General features: G+C 38.4%; 1 long non-coding RNA gene across 1 annotated transcript; it reads left to right on the top strand.

Annotated features, from left to right (window-relative positions):
* Positions 1-2,777: 2,777 nt before the first annotated feature.
* Positions 2,778-20,781, top strand: LOC117507572. The gene is made up of 3 exons (XR_004559756.1): positions 2,778-2,931; positions 5,659-5,789; positions 20,617-20,781. It is a non-coding gene; the product is annotated as an uncharacterized LOC117507572 (long non-coding RNA).
* Positions 20,782-20,784: the final 3 nt, after the last annotated feature.

The raw sequence follows: 20,784 nt of genomic DNA, 5'->3' as shown, positions 1-20,784 counted from the left end.
GTTCATCATTGCGGATCTATGAAATAATAAATTTGAGTAAAAATATGGACTTCTTTAAGGTGAAATTCATGCAAAATGTTTCATTTTGATTGACATTAGTTTGATTAATTTAAACACTTCACAATTCTTCCTCACAAAATTTACAATTTTATTGGAAACAAATGCTGTTTGTTAGGAAAACAAGACATTTTTTTCATCCAGTTTCTAATACATTTAAATTCTGATGGTTTTGTTTGTAGTTCTGTTCTTCACTGTTAATTTTTGAATTTGGGCAAAATACTAACTTTTGGCAATGAAAACCATGAAATTCATTCAAAGTTGGACAAGTTCCCAAACTGCAAGAAAGAGAAAAAAATTCATCAAAAGAAGATGGCATTCAAGAAATTTTAAACGATCATTAAAATTTTGGAGGAGAACCTCAGCTTCCAGCAAAAATAATTCCAGCAAATTTCTGTCCCCTGATACAGTTGACACACTGCTGTCAGTATTTCAGCTGGTACTTCAGGTTTCATTCAAGTCTATTTACACAATAGTGTAAACACTTAAATGACTCTTAGAAAATTTGCAGCTGTTTGTAAAGAATTTTATTTGGGGTGTGTCATCGTTTTCTTCGCCTGCATAGTGTGGGGAAATAGTTGGGAGAAAAAGCCCGGGTGAGCTCTGGTTATTAACTAAAACCGGTTCATGATGTCTGCTGCTATACCTGTAAGGTCAGAGGTCAAACCATTAGTGGTGACAGAAGTCGATTATGCAGGAGGAACGAAGAGTGTCTTAAAGGTGAACAACATTTTTCCTGAATCAGCGGCATTTCTGATTCTGTAATGACAATTTGGCAGCAGAAATGCTGGAAGATCAACATGACAGAAGAGACGGACACAAATTGAGGACAACAGGGTGTCCAGATTTACAACGCTGCTGTTCAACTGCTCTGATCATTGTCAGTTCTGCATTTTCTGTAGTGTTAAATTGCATTAATTTACTAGTTTGGAGGTTCTGGGACTGAAACTCCGTTGTGACTTTTATACTAATAAATCACACATTTTTCACTATGAATAAAACTAAACCAAACACATAAAAATGAACCATTTTTTGTCATGAAACCTTTGTTTATTTATGTAAAAAAATATGTAAATTGTACAAAAATCTATCTGCAGAAGTGTTTGGAAGACTGTCACTTGTTCTGCCTTTATAATTATAAATACCTTTATCGGACACACGTGGGCAGCATTTCACCAAAAATAAAGGTGGTATCATGATTTTTTTTGAAGAAACCATCAATTTGTTTGAAAGTACCAAATTTGGTGTTTATGTTGATGAAACAGTTCACGAGCCGAGGAGGTTTTCTGTCCTGTTTAAGGAGAATACGTAAATTCTCTCATAAAGATTCTATAACCGTATAGTTTAGACTATTTATGAATGTTCTGGAGTTATGGGTTAAAAGCAGCAGAAAAGGTGACAAAGGTCAACTTCAGTACACACAGAGATTAAGAGGGGATAAAAATTAAAGTTACTCCAAATTTATTACAAAAGGTTTCAAATTATTATAATCAGTCAAATAATGTGGTATATGCTTCAATGTGATTGGAGTATTTTTAAATGTTGACCCCTGTGTAACCCTTGGTTGACCTCTACCTGGCTCCAACTGCCACCAAGGGACGGCTCCATGTGTTACTGAACCACAAGACAAAAGGTCACGTCGGACAGAAATGAAATTAATGGTGATGAATTTGTCTACTGTTGTCTCCAAACAACAAAGTCACTCATGTTACATGGGAAACAAGGTACCACTCACTTGACAAATACTAGGATGTTGACCTGTGGGGAATCACGGGTTCTAGATGTGGCCATTTGTACTATATACAGAGGACAGCTGACTTTTTGGAAAATCTCTTATAGTTATGCTACTTTTTTAAAGTCGACATCAAAAAATGTCTTTGCTTTTATGAAAGTCTTTATTGAAGGTTTAATCTGTTTTCAGTTGTGTTCAGTTTTCTAAAATGAATTATTGTTGTCGATAAGCTTTTCTGGAGCTGCTTAACCAGGACAATATTCCATGTAAAGAAATTACGTGTAACTGAAATTTTATATTTGCACTATGACAGTGATCAAAATTTTTTTTTCTCCACACTGTTGAAACACAATTCTACTGTTTTGTCCAGAGTGTGAACATGTTAATTCTGGGTTTGAGATCACATGCAGACAGAAAATGTCCAGATTTGAATCTGCTGTCTGGGATATTAGAGGACGGACAGACTGATGAACTGTCAGGTCTGCAGAATCCTTGAAGGCTTTTATTTTGAAATACAGGCTCTTATTGTGGAAGTGCGACATTAAACAGGCTTGCTGTTTTCAATAAATTACCGATTTCTAATAAATAAATATTGTTATAATCACCTTGCTGTTTTCACAACTTGAATTCTCATGAAAAAATACATGAGGAGGCCAAAGGACGAAAGTCAACTCTGCTCTCGATACACAAACACAGAGGACACTTGTCCACAATATGTCCATAATGTAGTCCAGGAGGTGGCGGACTTGCACATAAAAACTGGTTTGCCCTCCGCCATTAAACACAAAGAAGTCACAACAATCCAACGAAGAAGAATTTTCCTGTTGTCTTCCAAGGCTAAAGCTAGTTAGCTGGAGACGCTGGAAACTCTTCTCTGAACAGATCAAACTTCACTCTGTGATCCTCGAATATGATTTTTGAAGCGCTCCAGAAGCACAAAGATAGAAAATAAACCGGAAGAAAAGGCGAAGTTCGCGCGAAAAGGTGGAACAGCGGCTAACTGGTGCTAATGTCGAGACATTTGAGTTGGTAGAAACAGATCGCAGAGCAGCAAGAAGAAACGAGTGGATTTAAAGAAGAGAAGAAACTAGTCAACGTGCTGGATGCTGTTTTCAAGCCTGAAGTTCGCTGATCCAGAGCAGGTTTGTCCACTAAACTTTATTTCAGACCAGCTTTCTGGTTAAGTATCAAGTTGTTTTTATTTGCCCTTCAGGGGCAGTTTGTTGTGCAGCCAGCAGTAGAACACATTCATACATACGTAAACATAACACGATCTTAAATATGGCACGAAAACTCACCAAACAGTAAACATAATAAAATATAAGAAAACCTAGTTAAAAATGACTCACGTGATAATATTTCAAAATCTAGAGATAGTGGGAATAAAAGAGTTCTTGTATCTATTGGTCTTTACATCTCTTGGACATAAATCTACGACCAGACGGAAGCATTTTGAACTCGGGGTACAAGGGGGTGACTGGGATCGTCCAATATCGACCTTGCCTTCTTAATGGATCTGTTTTTATATATAGATGGAAGGTCGTTTAAGGAAACGCCAGCAGTCTTGTTGCACTCATTTACAATACGATGCAGACGGTTTTTGTTTTTCAAAGTTAAAAACCCATAACAGCAGATAAAAGAAAAGGTAAGAACAGATTCAATAAAACAACAATAAAACATAAAAGTGCTGTCTACATTAAAATGCCTGAGTTTACTGTAAAAATGCATGCGTTGGTGAGCTTTCTTCCAAAGTATTTACTTCTACAGCCAGTCCATTAATAACTACAGGAGAAATGTCACCCTAGCTTTTTCCTAAAATCAATGATCATCTCTTTAGTTTTGTTCACGTTGATATCTAAAAAGGACAATTTACACCAGCTGATAAAATCTGACACCACGGGGCCATGGTCTTGATCATCTGAATTTAACAGACACAATGACAGAATCATCTGCAAATTTAACAATAAGTCGTCCTTGAGGGTGACTTTGACACATATTAGTATAGAGAACAAATAAAAGAGGTGAAAGGACACAACCTTGTGGTGAACCAGTGGAAGAAATAAGAGCATCCGATAAAACGTCATTGACTCTAACCCATTGAATCTATTAGTTAAAAAAATCCATAAGTCAACATAAAATTACTGGGTCAATGTTGTGCTCATTTTTTAACCTCTCTGCTAGAATGTGTGGCTGCATACAGTTAAAAGCAGAAGAAACATCAATGAATAAAAGACGTACAAAGGTTTTAGCCCTCTCTAAATGTGCAATTACTGTATTCAGTAAAGTGCATAGTGCATCATCAGTTCCCCTACCTGACCTGTGTACAAATTGAAGAGAATCCAAATTATCTTTGACAAAGTCTAAAAGAGTATTTTTCACAATTTTTTCAAATGTCTTCATCACGAAGGAGGTAAGTGCAACAGGCCTATAATCATTAAGCTGCTTCGGTACACTGATTTTTGGCACAGGAACAATTAAGAAGTCTTTCCATAAACTGGGGACCTTGTAGAGATAAAGAGAACATTCAAAGATGAAAGACAAGATCTCTGCCAGCTGATCAGCACAGTTCCTAAGAATGCAGCCACCAATGCCATCTGGCCTGGACTTTTCCTCTCCTTTGTGGTCCTGAAAAGCCTCTGGACCACGTCCTTACTGACATGGATGGAGTTCTGTCCAGGAGCTGCATCCTTGACGAGGGACTGTTCTTTACTAAAATCATTAATGTTAAAACGATTATAAAAACCATTCAGTTGGACAAAGTATTGTTGGACTTATTCCCAAGGGAGATTGGGGCTGTCCTGGACTGCATTCCCATCATTGCCTTTACCCCATCCCAGGCTGGGTGGGAATTATTGTTGCAGAGAAATGACTCCACTTTCTCTTTATAGTTATGTTTAGCAAGTTTAAGTTCCCTCTAAACTTGTTTCTGTAACTCTCTGTACCTAGTGGTGTCACCTTGGTTATAACAGATATTGCACTGATTAATTATATTTTTAATAGATTTGGACACCCAGGGTTTATTATTAGGATGGATGGAGATAGGTTTACAGGGGATAACAAGTCCTCACAAAAAGTTATGGATGCAGTGACTGTCTCTGTGAGATCATCTAGATCAGGGGTGGCCAAGTTCGGTCCTCGAGAGCCACCTTCCTGACACTCTTAGTTGTCTCTCTGCTCCAACACACCTGAATCCAATGAAAGGCTCATTAAAAGTCTGCTAACGAGTCTTTCATTGGATTCAGGTGTATTGGAGCAGGGAGACAACTAAGAGTGTCAGGAAGGTGGCTCTCGAGGACCGAACTTGGCCACCCCTGATCTAGATTGTTGCATACACTTTTAGTTATTGATTTGTTCAGATGTCGGTGCGTTCGTTTAATACGTCGGACTTGAGGTTGAACGAAGATTAACAAAGTTGGACGAAACGCTAACGTTACAAAAACTAAGTACACAATAAGAAATCATCAAAAATGACAGCAAAACGAAAATGGATGAATTGAGGTTGTAGGCAGCATTCATTCAAATTTTTTGGCTGTTTAAAAATTCTGACAAAGCGCCAGCTGCAGGAACGAAGCTGAGCGAAGGTTAAATGGTGCCAACGAAAGTCCAGATTTCGAATTTGCATTTGGGCTTTGTTGTCCTTTGTTAGTGCCGCGTGACCGGGGCTTTAGCAAAACATTCATGTCAGGTGATGTCTGGGATTAGGGTTGGTGTCTCCTGCTTTAGGACGTCTGTCCCAGCACAGGGACATTTCAGTGTTGTCTCACACTTGTGATTGGTCAGCCTGGGCAGCAGCAGATGATTAAATCGGCCTGTTTTTGTCTTTCCTCCACTTGGTTGTTGACTCTCTCTTTCTTTTGTGTGTTTTAAAGTCTTTCCACAAATATGTCTGAAGTCCAACAGCTCAGTGACACGTTGAAACTACAGCTAACACCTGCTGATGAAGGAATGATCACAGACCAGGGAGAAGAAATGTGTCATTTAAAACAAGAGAACAAAAGAGGTAAAGGGCTGGATGCCAGTTTTAATCCTTCAAATCTCTTCTACAGAACAGGTTTGTTCATTCAGCTTTGTTTGTGTTACTGATACTTTATAACATGTTGTGGTGAAATATTTTCCTCATCGGGTATTCCTCCACTGATTCTGTCAATACTTACACAACAGGATGAGGAGGATTTTGATGAAAGATGCATGTAAATTTTCTCCATATTCTGTAAAATCTCTGGATAATTTATTCCTGAAGGAAAGTGACGTCACCGCCCTCAATGTTTCGACTTGTCCAAGATCAGCAGGGACTTTGAATTTGGAAATGAACAAAGGTAGCTGAAAGGATTCTGGTGGCAGTGATTTGTGTATTCTGGCACATAGAGGTTTTGATTTATTTTTATCCAACACTTGGCACTAAAAGGTCAACATCAGTAATCTGTTGTATACTTGTAAGAGCAGCTCTGATTATGAACAGACAAAGAATAATTATCTTTGCTCCCAGAATTTATTCATCACTGCAATATTCTTTCAAATCAGCATGACTTCCAATGAATAAAATCCGTTATTTTCTACAGCTCCCATCAACAACCCAAACTATGCAGTGATGAAAGTTTTCCGGAAATTACCGTAAATCCAAGTCTTTCCTCACGTGGTGAACGTTTCAGGGTTATTTTTGACAACGTACGCCAGAATCCATTCATTCAGTTTATTTCAGTTCCACGCCCAAACAGTTGGTGGCGGTAATCTGCTGTGTTGGATTGCAAGCCACCGATAATTTCCAAAGAAGAAGAAGGGTTTTTTTTTTTGTTTTTTTGTTTTTTTTGTTTGTTTGTTTAGGTTTTGAAATATCTTAAGTCATATTTTGGGGGACTGTTGATGGTTTTCCTCAAGCTTTGCTTTGTTGTGGACAATAAAAGTTATGAGTTGCATTTTTCCTCCAGTAATCATGCATTAAGTGGAGATAACAGGTGAAGCTCCCAGCTGCTAGGGATGCTGACGCCGTTAGCATACAGACGTGAGTTTAACTCTCTGCAAGTCGAAACTGTTTCAGCTTGTTCTGTCTGTCAGTGACTCCACACACTGTACGTTTGAGCATTACCCCTGCTCACAGGGAACCTTTATTCAGAGGCTGGCTCGACAATACAGCATTACTCAGCCTGTGTAACTCTAACTCATCTGGGTCCCAACCAAGAACATAAAAGCAATTCCTATTGCTACATCCCCTTTCTTTTCAAAACAAAGTATTCTTTGTAATTCATTATTCAAAGCAGTGTTGTTCTCCATTTACCTGAGCTATCAAAACAGCATATATTTGCTACTTATTTACATCATAGTACAAAACAATGTTCTTTCAGTGTTTGAAATTGAAATTGGAAATTGGAGTAGTAATCCACAATGAGTAGGTACTCTCTGTTCTCAAATGTGAACAGGTCCGTTCCAACGTTAACCCACGGTCGAGTAGTGATCACATGTGGCTGTAGTGTCTCTATTTGTTGTTTTGTGTCCACAGCTCAAAATGTGTCACAACTGGCAACATGCTTTTCGATATGGTTATTCATTCCGTGCCATTAAACACAGTCTCTTGCCCTCCTGAGTCATCCCTCCGTCCGCAGGTGAGAAGAGTGAATCTGCTGACTGATGTCCTTTTGGAGTGAGTCTGGGATTACAACTCTCTCACCCCTGAAAACTAGTCCATTTTTGGCACTCGGTTCATCCTGCAAAGAGTAAAAGTTACTTATTTCCACGGGGAGATCTTTTTAATCTTTTGGCCAGCCTTGTTGGATTGTTTTGATCAGAGTCTGTAATTTTGGGTCTGACCCAGTTGCTGTGCGTATGTCGTCCATTCTTTCAGCTGAGATTGGTACGTAATCAACCGTGTTGATACATTCAGTCTCCAATTCTGTCTGAGTTTTTTTTTGCGTTTTGCAGGTAAGCTCTACTCGAAGTGTCAGCAAGTAGCATGTCACGTCCAGGCACATAAATGATGTTCAAATCATATTTTTGTAATCTCAGTAGCATGCTTTGCAGTCTCTTAGAGCATTTATCAGTGGTTTTTTTGATGAAAGTCCATGGGTTAAAGCAATAAATTTTCATCCAACTGAAATTTTTTTCCTGGCAATGCCAGCAATTCCTTAAAATGTGGCATAGTGGGGCCACACACTTTTTTTTTTTTTTTCCTCAATAAATACAATAAACACATTATACAGTATACAAATCTATTCTAAATAGCCTCTAAGGAGAGAGAGACAAAGCATAACAAGAATGCAAAACCTAAACATAAACGTACATAAAAGGGTGGTGGGGGGTGGGGCGTAGTCTTGATTCTGGGGGGTTCTGCGGGATCTCCCCAAGAACATTTTTAAAAGAGCCAGTCAAATTTTGTGTATTCTGGTTAATTTTAATATGTATGAAGGCCTGTAAAACAAAGAAAACCCACTTCAAACTGTGACGTAAAATCACAGTATTGATTATGGGGGGTGTCGGGGATCTCCCCCAGAATTTTTTTTTTTTTTTTTTTTTAAAGACCAAGTCAAATTTTGTATATTCTGGTGAATGTTGATGGGTATGAAGCCCTCTGAAACAAAGAAAACTCACTTCGATCTGTTAAGTAAAAACACAGTACTGATTATGGGGGGTCTAGGGGATCTCCCCCAGAAATTTTTTAAGAGCAAGTCAAATTTTATATATGCTGGTGAATATTAATGGGTATGAAGCCCTCTGAAATAAAGAAAACTCACTTCAAACTGTCAAGTAAAAATTCTTTGTCTTCTGTAGTATTTTGATCGGTTCTATTCCGGTAAATGCGCCAAAAGGGTGCTGTGTTGCTGGCTGTACAGTCAATAAAATACAAAATTAGGGCCTAAAGCAACTGACAACATTGTTTTGCTGTGTACAAAGTAACACCGTCACTCGTTTTGAAAACGCATGCGCACTGAGAAACTCAAAACTGGGTTACTCATATTTAATCGGTAAAATGCTCTCACTCATAAAACAAACTCGGGCTGCAACTAACGATTATTTTAGTAATGGATTAATCGGTCGATTATTTTTTTGATTAATCGTTTTTTGTTTTTTACTTGTGAGTTTTGCCATTATTTCTTTAAGTGAGTTATGATTAAAAGGCCTTTATCACGCAGCATCAACATTTGACCTTGTAACAAAGTTATGATGTTATATTCTCGTCAAAAACATACCTGGAGTAGTGTTTTGTTTTATGTTGCACATACATACATCACAGACACACCACAAAGAGGTTTCCGTCAGGTTTCACCCTTTTATGAGCCTTTTTCGATGCCTACAGAAACCACTGACAACATATTACAGCAAGAGTCCACTAAAGTATTTTAAAGGCCTGACTAAAGTGTAATATGTGATTTTTAATAAGATATTTTCATGAAAAAATATTCTTGTGTAAAAACACAGCTTAGATGTGGTTTGACCAAAACAAATTGTCATTAAACTTAAATAAAACAGGGATGAAGTAGAGGTGTAAGAGTCACTAGGTGTTCACAGGAAACAGTTATTTATTTATTTATGTTCATTGTTAGGTTGTTTTATCTTTTCTGTTGTTTTGTTTTATCAGGTTCTTTTTGTCTGTTTCTCTAAAATTGTATTGTAGCATTATTAGTTATTATTGCTATTATTGTTGTTGCTGCTATTATTATTATTATTAATATATAAATAAAAATTACAATTTGTAATATATCTGACTCTTTTACGACAACAAACACTGAGCCATTAGTTATTATACAGAAAACAAATGCACAGAAACGTGCTGAGATGCAAACAGCTTAATGCTAACTTTAACGTTGAGAACGCCATAGACATGCTAACGTGTTAGCATCGGCCCTATTTTTAAGTTATAAAATACATCTATCAACTGTTTCAGAAGACCGTAACAGGTCGGTTTAACATAAAAAGGTAAATATTATGCCCTTGGACCCCAGAGGGTTAAATAATAATTTTTTAACTATCAAGTAATCAAAGAAAATAGCACAGTGCTGTTTCATATTTCTTTATATTTTAAGAAATATATTTCTTGTCCCACATCAGAAGTTTAAACATTTGCTGAATGAATGAATCTACCATTACTACATGTAAACATTACTAATCATGCTATTTCATTTGTCTAAATATAAAGTTTTCTAATGTAAGAAGTTTTTTTTTCCTTCAAAATGTACAGTAATCAGAAATTAATCTTAAAGTAAAAACACATTTGTAAGGAATGAGGCTCTTAACCAGATGCTTCTGTTGCCAGACAACTTCACACATCTGTAATTGGTTTGTTTACTGTCTGTATATAATTTTTCTTAAATGCATAAAAAGTTTGCAAATTTAAGAATTTGAAAACAGAGATGATCAATACCTCCAAAGCTCCTGCCAAAATGAGGAAAACTCAGAAGTGAGTGAAGATTGGACAGGTTTGTGCCATAAATACTTCTATTGTTCCATTTGAATTGACACTGAGAATCATTATTATTTGGGTTCTTTGAATTGCCATTTCTTTTAATTTAAATTTAATTAGCTTATAATGCGCCAAATCACAGCAAAAGCCGTCTCAAGGCGCCTTACATAAAACAAGTCAACATAAAATTTAATAAATAATTAAAAATTAATACAAAAATTCAAATACATAAATAAAAACAGAAGTAAAAGAATAAAACAAATAAAAATAAGAACTATTCATAAGAAAGAATAAAAATAGGTTTTGAGTCTTGACTTAAAAATGTCCACGGACTCCGACTGCCTCACGGTCGCAGGAAGACTGTTCCACAGGGTGGGTGCACGATACGAAAAGGCTCTTTGACCTGCTGACTTCTTCTTCACCCTGAGAACACAGAGAAGTCCCGCATCCTGCGACCGCAAAGCCCAGGCCGGCACGTAGAGTTCCACCAGATCAGCCAGATAAGATGCCACCAGTCCATGAACAACCTTATAAGTCAATAGCAAAACCTTAATCTGCTGTCACAGAGACAGGGAGCCAGTGCAAAGATACCAAAATGGGTGTCAGCCATGGACAGGATGGGGCGGATTCTCGCTATATTTCTCAGATGGAAAAAAGCAGTCCTAGTAACATCCCTGATGTGGACGTCAAAAGACAATGTGGGATCAAAAGTTACCCCAAGGTTCCTCATTTTGTCTGTATGATGTATGACACACGAACCCAGGCTGAGCGCCAGCTGATCAAGCTGATGCCGATGTCTCGCTGGACCAAGAACCATCATTTCAGTCTTATCAAATTTTAAAAGTAGGAAGTTACTAGACATCCAACTTCTCACTGATAGAAGACAGTCCTCCAGGGATTTTATAGAAGTGAGATTTCCCGCAGTTATCGACATGTACAACTGAATATCATCAGCATAACAATGAAAGGCAATCCCAAAACTCCACAGTATACGCCCAAGGGGTGTGACATACAGGGAGAAAAGCAAGGGGCCTAAAACAGATCCCTGTGGAACCCCAAATCTCATGTCAGCAAGGTCAGAGGTAGTGCCATTATACAAGGCACATTGAGAACGACTGGACAGATATGACGTCAACCAGACAAGGGCACTTCCAGTAATCGCAAAAAAATTCTCCAACTTATCGAGCAAAATATGATGATCCACGTTATCAAACACAGTACTGAGATGTAACAACACCAAAACCGTAGTGGTGTCTGAGTCCATTGCTCGCAGAAGATCATTCACTACTTTAGTGAGCGCTGTCTCTGTGGTGTGATATTTCCTAAAAGCAGACTGCAGCGACTCAAAAAGATCATTCTCAGTGAGGTGGTCTACAAGCTGCCGTAAAACCACCTTTTCTAAAATTTTGGAACAGAATGATAGATTTGATATCGGCCTGTAATTTTACTAACTGTTACAGTGTAGTTTTCTGAACCACCATGTATGTTTTTTCGACTAAAGGCCAGTAGCACAATACAAGTTGTGTGAAAAGACTGGGGTGGAAAAATTGACCTGACCCAACAAAAAAAAATATTTTTTGGAGCTTTTATTGGTGGGTAAATAGACCAGAAAATGCACGAGGTTGCATCTGTCATCTCTTTAGTTTGTTGTAATTTTTGTCAAAAATTTAAGCTTTTTTTATGGCCCACTTTCATCACTGACTATGGAAATTTTCCTTGGTAACTTGGTAGCACTAATAGAGGTGTAAAACTCTGGCTTTAGAAAGTAAAAGCCCTGCTATATATTGCTTCTACCTGTGCACTTAAAACGGGTGATCTCAATAATTAGCTCATACACCTATCTGAAGAATTGAACTTAACACAATCAGCTGTTTTTTAGGAAAATGGAACAAATATGTGGTTGGTCTTATACTTTCTGAAGCCAGAGTTTTACACCTCTGGCTGACTTTCCAACCACGTGTGATATGTCAACCCAAATAGTGTAAATGTGGAAGTGTGCAGAAATGTGGGTTTGCAAAAGAGAGAGAGAGGCTGTGATGGAAGTCTGGTCCCAGAAACAGTCATTGTTAACAGAAGTATCTTTGGTTCATATCAGTCCACTTAGCCTGTAACAAAAGTTGACTCGCGTCCTTGAAACTCAAGTGCGTTCCTGTTGATGTTCATAACTGAAAATGTCTGCTCACACAAATATGTGAATCTAAAAAAACTTCAGCATTTTCTTTATCTATCTGGTTCCTCTTTTTTGGTCTTGAAGGCTTTTGATGTAAAGCAGCTCTTCTGCTACGTTCATGTCATTGTCAGAGCCTTAAAAAAACTGATTGGTGTCAGATGAATCTGTGCTTTAATTTCACGTCCGCTCCTCAGTTGTCTTTTTAATATCAGGTGATGTGTCTTCAGTCCTCTGTGCCACAGTGTTATGAGCCAAACAAACATCAGAAATTTGTTGCTTCTTCTCAGGGCAAATGTTCTCCACCAATGGTGTGACACAGTTTTGGTTAAATTCCACCTGTCAAAGGTTTGTCATGTTTTGCATATGAACTTGGCCACTTCCCAGCCTGATTTGGTGATGTTTTCATAATATCTCCACTCGAGGTAAGCGGCTCTGCACCCTCACTGAAAACCGTCTGATCTATGAACTGCCTCAACTTCGTGACTCGTCTGACTGTTTGCCAAGACCACTTTCAGGCCGAATGACAGTTATTCCCTGTGGGCTCCGTTTCCTCCCACGGCCACTCAGTTTTTGTTTTGACAACCACTAAGTTTCTGAAGAAAATCAAGACAATGGATCCAACACATCTTGTTGGTTTATTGCTGGATGCTGCCTCACTGTGATGTTGATCTTAAATTTAAATCCCACTGCTCTTAAAAAGTTTTCAGTCTTCCATTCAGCGGTAGGAACCAAAAAAAAAAAAAAAAAAATTGGTCCTCCCTGCCTTCACTGCGCATGCGTCATTTTGGACCTCAGCAGCTTGTCTGAGACAAACTATCTTCACTCAAATCAATCAAATGAATTAATGGGATTATTATCCATCAGATAACAAGGTAAAACCTCTTAAATCATTCTGAAGTCAGTTTTAAGCAGAAACGAGGAGAAATTCGGTGACCCTTTGAAATGACCAGTGGTGGACACAGCTAACCAAAAAGTTAGCTTTGATAACCGTTAATCCGCTAACTCAAAAGTCAACTTTTATAAAGCTAAACCGATAAAGCCCTATAAAATTTAGCGGAAATTACAGCTAAAAGCTAAATTGATAACTTTCAGTATTGGCTCCAGTCCACTGGCAGCTATCCAGTTGTTAAGCACGTGATAAATCTGTTTCCAGGTCCAAAGACCTTCAAGTTTACAATTAAAGTTACATCTGTATGATCCTTTTTAAGGATCTACAGTTTAAGTTTAGTTTATGTTTAAAGTGTGCGCAGACCTCCGTGTGTCCTTTCTCCCCCTTTGTTAACCGCATTCACCTGTTTCTAAGTAAGATAAAACTTAAATAAATCATTATCTAAAACTCATAAACTTAAATAATAAAACTTTTTTCTTTTACTTGATATATTTTATTATGCACAGGTAAAATATACATATCTGTTAATAAAAAAAAATGAATTCAGAATTTAGAGTGATTTGGGGATTAAAATTATTTTAGTTATTTTCAATGGGGGAAATTCATTTGAAATATGAGCAGATTGGCTTACGAGCTTGGTCACGGAACAAATTAAACTCATGAATCAAGGTTCCACCGTACTACTAAAATGTTTTTATGCTTTTCATCACGTTAATAAGAGACTGCATCCATGAGACCCTGAATAAAACAAATATTACCAATGAATGACATGAACAGGAAGCGACCGCAGCTCACAGCAAGTCCCATTGAAAATAACGGAGAAACGACCTGAGCTTCTGACATTTTTACATAAAACAAATGCAGTAACAATGTCTAAAGCCCAGTTAATATATTCAGGAAAGTTTTAGGCACAATATACAAAGAGTTTTATGTTGCGATGTTAATGCTGTTGTCCGTGTGCAACAGTTTAAGTGCAGCGCAATCAGAGCATCTCAGTGCAGTTCTCAGTGTAAATGACAGCGTGCCTTTTTTTTTTTTTTTGGTGGACCCGGAAGTTGAAAATCACATGATGCGTTACATCACACTTAACAACCAGATTGAGCCAGCACTTCTATCTCAGATCAGCCTTCTCTCAGCAAAAGAGACCTAGTGACCAGAGAGAAGAGAGAAAAAAAGAAAAAAAAATGTCTTTTTCACACCATACAGACTTACATGCTATCACGGGAGTCATGCACAGGCAGACAGTTTTGACTTATGGTTAAAATTTTAAACAAACTAATTCTGAACAAGTTATTGAAATTAATGTCACCTCTGTCATTTTACAAGCTAAAATATCAGCGACATGTTTTAGTTTTAAAGTACTACAGTAATTTTGAAGGTTTTGGCATTTAAAGACACACATGCCGCAATGCATTATGGGGAAATGAGTTTCCTGACATCGGGGCGGTTGTTCGGTAACCCACAAGTAACTGTAACGTGTGTGTGTGTGTTTGTGTTACAAATAAATCTGTATTTGTAAATATGTAATTTTTCATTTGAAAAAAAGACAATTTAAAAACTGAAAATTCTGTTTGTTAAGCAATTCAGCACTAAGAGAATGCGTGACAATGGAAGGAATCGCGATTTTTTTCCTCCCTCTTCCTTTCTTTCTGGTCATCAGCTCTTCTCTGCTGGTAGAGGATTGAGCGCTGCCACTCATACATGTCTGTCTGCTACAAAGCATGTAACAGGCAGACATTAAAATCGATGATTTCAGATTTTTAAATTGTTAAGCTTTATTCACTGTGTACATAAAAATATGTTGGCTGTCTTGAAGCGATCAGAACTAAATTTATCGGAAGCTAATTGGTCTGCTGATGGTTTCAAAGTTATCTGAAAAGCTAATCCGCTAACGAAAACGTTAGCTTCGATCATTAGCGGAGCTGTGCCTACCACTGGAAATGACCGACAAGCAGTGAACGCATCAGCTAGCAGCTCATGTAGCTGCAGCGCTCTGATCACTTCCTCCGTTTTTTATTATGAAATACTGCTGAATTTATGTGGAAATGGTTGTTATACAAAAGCTTCAAATATTGGTCTCTGAGATAGATGATGACTGGAGTGCAGTTTTAAGCAGAAACGAGGTGATAATCAGTGAAACGTGGCTGATGACACGTGCAGTGAAGACAGGGCGAGTCGATGTTGAGGGGGGACCGTTTGGTTGGCGACACCGCCATTAAAAACACATCTCCAAAAACACTTCTTTCACCTAGAGCAGTGATTTTCAACCTTTTTTGAGCCGCGGCACCCTTTTTGTATTTACAAAATCCTGCGGCACACCACCAACCAAAATAATATTATAATGCTATTACCTCTGGTTTTGCGCAGAACCCAATTATTGCAGTAGAAAATTGATACAGAAAACACGGCATTTCGAAAATCCTCAAGCATTTTGCGCTCTGATCTCAAGTAGGGCTGTCACGATTACGAATTTCTGGAGACGATTAATTGTCAGACAAATAATTGCGATTGACGAATATATTGTCTATTTTTTTTTCTTTTTCCCCCTTCTTTATATTCTACTATTGTAGTATAATTACACAACTCTGGAAGAACGTTTGGCTTCTGTGAGTGGAGAAACTGGGAATAGTGCAACATTTTTATTTTTATCTTCATTTTACATACAGTCCCAACTTTTTCTGATTTGTGGTTGTTTCTGTTGCATTTCTGAAATTGTTTCTCCTCATCAGTCACGTTTTGTGCTTAAACACTGCATTAAGCTCAAGATTGAACAAATAAATACCTTTGGAAAATAACAGCTGTTAAAGTTCAGAGTTCTCACCTGCTTTTTGTGATCTCTGCGTCTGAACATTGTTTTTTGTGGCTCAGTTCATTCATATATTCTCATTTTTTAAATATGTTTTTAAAGATATTTGACCATTTATTTAAATTCAGCATACGACGCGCACATGGTGTGAACAGGACGGTAACGGCAGAATCACACCTTTAGAGAAAGTTCAGAGAGAAGTAAAGGCAGCTTCATGTTTCCGTTTTGTTAACGTTCACTTGGTTTAAAATCCTCTCTCTGCTCTGCGCTCGCTGTGCACTGAACGTGTCGCGCCTGCATTCAGGAATCTCCCTCACCCACCCCCTCCCTCACCCACCCCCTTCCTCGCAGTCTGCAGCCTGTTAACTCCGCGCGCGCGCGCACACACAGGCACTGACACACACCAACAGCTCCGCATTTTAGACGGCTTTTGAAGGAGACGGCACTGTTTTAATCGGCCGTCAGCCTCCTTGTTATTGTCCCGCCTTAAGACGAGAGCGAGGCTGCAGCACGCGAGGCTGAGTCGTTTTATGCTTTATGGATAAAATAAATAATTCATGGTAATCGCGAATATGAAAAATACCCACGGCACCCCTGACGATCGATCACGGCACCCTAGGGTGCCGCGGCACCCCGGTTGAGAATCACTGACCTAGAGGTCTTAAAATGGTCTTGTTATTCCTGCAGTATGTTGTAAATAATGTGTAACTGTGAATATGGAGTAAGGACGCTTTCAGAAAAGATGTGCACATAAAAGCAGCTATGCATGCATGTTTGTCTGTTGTTGTGCATGAATGACAATTTTGTAATTTCTTGAAAATGCCATTTCATACAGATATGTAGCGTGTATTTTGTCTGAGAATGTGATGAAATTAGTGACACATTTTAAAAATACAAATATGAAGTGTGCTTTTACGCTTGTGGTTTCTTTATAAATAGAAATCAAAGTCTGTGACTGTCAGTAATATGTCACAGGCATTATGTACAGTAGTGTTCAGAATAATAGTAGTGCTATGTGACTAAAAAGATTAATCCAGGTCTTAAGGCTATGAAATTGGGCTATTAGTAAAAAAAAAAAAAAAAAAAAAGTAGAAAAATAATAGTAGCATCTGCTGTTGACGCTACAAACTCAAAACTATTATGTTCAAACTGCTTTTTTAGCAATCCTGTGAATCACTAAACTATTCAAGGGCATGTCCTCTCAGGCAACATGACCTCTTCAAGTATTTTGACATATCCAAACTGATCCATGATACCTGGTATGCGATATATAGGCTCAACACCATAGTAGGAGAAACATGCCCATATCATGATGCTTGCACCACCATGCTTCACTGTCTTCCTGTGAACTGTGGCTTGAATTCAGAGTTTGGGGGGTCGTCTCACAAACTGTCTGCGGCCCTTGGACCCAGAAAGAACAATTTTACTCTCATCAGTCCACAGAATATTCCTCCATTTTTCTTTAGGCCAGTTGATGTGTTCCTTGGCAAATTGTAACCTCTTCTGCACGTCTTTTATTTAACAGAGGGACTTTGCGGGGGATTCTTGCAAATAAATTAGCTTCACACAGGCATTTTCTAACTGTCACAGCACTTACAGGTAACTCCAGACTGTCTTTGATCATCCTGGAGCTGATCAATGGGTGAGCTTTTGCCATTCTGGTTATTCTTCTATCCATTTTGATGGTTGTTTTCCATTTTCTTCCACACGTCACTGTTTTTTTTTTGTTTTTTTTTGTCCAGTCTAAAGCATTAGAGATCATTGTAGATGAACAGCCTATAATTTTTTGCACCTGTGTATAAGGTTTCCCCTCTCTAATCAACTTTTTAATCAAACTACGCTGTTCTTCTGAACAATGTCTTGAACGTCCCATTTTCCTCTGGCTTTCAAAGAGAAAAGCATGTTCAACAGGTGCTGGCTTCATCCTTAAATAGGGGACACCTGATTCACACCTGTTTGTTCAACAAAATTGATGAACTCACTGACTGAATGCCACACTACTATTATTGCATGGGTTAAAGTTCTCCGTCACCACGACGGATTTCCGTCATTTGGAAAATTTAACCACACATACACGCACATGTTGTCATATGTGTTTGGGGGCCGAAATATGATAGTCTCACTGTCAAAGCAACATCTCATTCTGCGCTAATCAAAGCAGCAGCAATGTCAGTGTGGACTGCGGAGGAAGGGACTGTGTGAATTTTCACTCCTCTCCGCTCTGTTTACTGCTTGCCATGAGCCACAGTCCTTGTCTTCCCTGTCCGGGGAGGGGGGGGGGGCGGTATCAGTCGGACCTGTGGCCCGGAGGACCAACACCCAGCTGCTAACTGACGGTGGCAGCAGCAGAGAACAAGTCACTTGGAAGAAAAGCGCTTAATCAGTGAAGTTCCACAAAAACCATACATGAAGGATATATATTTTTTTCTTTCCTTTTTTACACGAGGGGTCATAACTTCAGCTTATGGGTGAGCCCATGTGACACCGGTAACACCGCGCGCATTTGAAGGAACGAGTCTCGTTTCACATAACGGAGGACATTATCTTTAACTTCATTTGATGAAGTGGCAGATATTAATGATCCAGTCCGGCTCTGAGGGTTGGCTGCCCCTCGGAAAAGCCACGTTAATGAGGAACGAATAAAACTCCGGTGGGACACAGTGGACGAGCCTCGTTTATTGATCGCACCAAAGTCCTGGTTAATGACTTTAATCCACAAAAAGGTGAGTCACGATTGATATCTTTAAATGGCTTTGATGAAGTTTACGTGCGGTGCGCTACGTTTGTTTTACGAGTGACAGCATTTTACCGTTTAAATGTGAATAAGCCAGTTTCAAGTTTCTCAGTGCGCATGCAACATTTGACTTGTTCTTTTAAAGAGATCCCCCCCCCAGAATAAATACTGTGTTTTTACTTGACAGTTTGAAGTGACTTTTATGTTTCAGAGGGCTTCATACCCATTAAAATTCACCAGAATACACAAAATTTGACTTGCTCTCTTAAAAAATTTCTGGGGGAGATCCCCAGACACCCCCCCCCCTCCAGAATCAATAGTTTTTATTTCACAGTTTGAAGTGAGTTTTGTTTCAGAGGGCTTCATACCCATTAAAATTCACCAGAATACAAAAAATTTGACTTGCTCTTTAAAAAATGTTCTAGGGGAAGTACCCCCAGACCCCCCAGAATCAGGACCCCCCCACCACCCTTTTATGTACCTTTATGTTGAGGTTTTGCATTCTTGTTATGCTTTGGCTCTCTCTCTGTCTGTCCTTAGAGGCTATTTAGAATAGATTTGTATACTGTATAATATGTTTATTGTATTTATTGAGGAAAAAACAGTGTGTGCCCCCACTACGCCACATTTTAGGAAATTACTGGCATTGATTTTTGCCAGGAAAACATTTCAGTCAGATGAAAATTTATTGCTTTAACCCATGTATTATTGTGAACACCCCCTTTTCTACTTTTTTTTTTTTTTTTTTTAACTAATAGCCCAATTTCACAGCCTTAAGAGTGTGCATATCATGAATGTTTAGTCTTGTTGGATTTGTGAGAATCTGCTGAATCTACTGGTACCTTGTTTCCCATGTAACAATAAGAAATATACTCAAAACCTGGATTAATCTTTTTAGTCACATAGCACTACTATTATTCTGAACACTACTGTATAAAGTAGAAGATATATTAATTCCACATACTGTGCATGCATTCATCTCATGCAACCATTCAACTTCGTGGTGGCAGGATGGCTGATGGAAGAAATACCACCGGTGTGTTCTCTCTATCTTGCTCTCTTTTATCCTGAGGACCACAGTGGAAACAGGTTTCTATGCTTTATTCTATTCTCGGCAATTCACCAAAGTGCTGAACACAGCTGCAGATGAAGATTAAACAAAGATCCTCATATCCCAAAATAAAACCAATTAAAAACACAAAAGAATTGAAGTACAGCAAGCAGAAATTATGAAAAGATTAAAAACCATGAAAGTAATTACAGGCAATAGAAAATATGTTTTAAAAATAGTCTTGAAGCCACATTTCAAGTGCCAACAGGCACCCTGTTCCACAAGATACAAGCACGGCAAGAAAAGGTTCCGAAGCCTGCTGACTTATTTTTAACCACTGGGACACAGAGTACGTCTACATCCAAGGACCACAGGGCATGAGGAGGCACATAAGGCTGAACAAGTTCAGTAAAATATTTGAGTTTATGACCATTTAGAGCCTTTATATGTCAGCAACAAAACACTGAAATCTGCTCTTCAAGTCACATGGAGCCAATGAAGGGAAGCCAGAAGCGCTGTGATCAAGTCTCCTGGTTTTCATCAAAAGTCGAGCAGCATCCTATAATATTATGTGACAATCCAGAATATAAAGCATTACAAGTGTCAGTTGTGGAAGACAAAGATGTGAATTAAAATTTGTGAAATTTAAAACAAATCCTGATGTACATTTCCACTTTATCAGTTCCATCAGTGCAATAACTTACTGTCATCAGGTCAAACTCACCACTCTGATACTTTATTTCAGTGAGTGTTGTTCTAACATTTATTGCTAATTTGTTTCTTTACAGATATGCAGCCGTTGTTGGTGACGAAAGAACTGAGTGTTGAACAGGAGGACATTAAAGAAGAAAAGCTGTTTATAAGTCAGAAGGGAGAGCAGCTTCAGCAGCTGGAGGAGGCAGATCTCACAAAGTTTGGTTTCACTGTCATCCCTGTGAAGAGTGAAAATGATGAAA

Source organism: Thalassophryne amazonica, chromosome 3, assembly GCF_902500255.1.
Source record: "Thalassophryne amazonica chromosome 3, fThaAma1.1, whole genome shotgun sequence".
In the NCBI taxonomy this organism is placed as follows: domain Eukaryota; kingdom Metazoa; phylum Chordata; class Actinopteri; order Batrachoidiformes; family Batrachoididae; genus Thalassophryne; species Thalassophryne amazonica.
The sequence above is the reverse complement of the archived record's forward strand: the minus strand, read 5'-3'. Positions and strand labels throughout refer to the sequence as shown.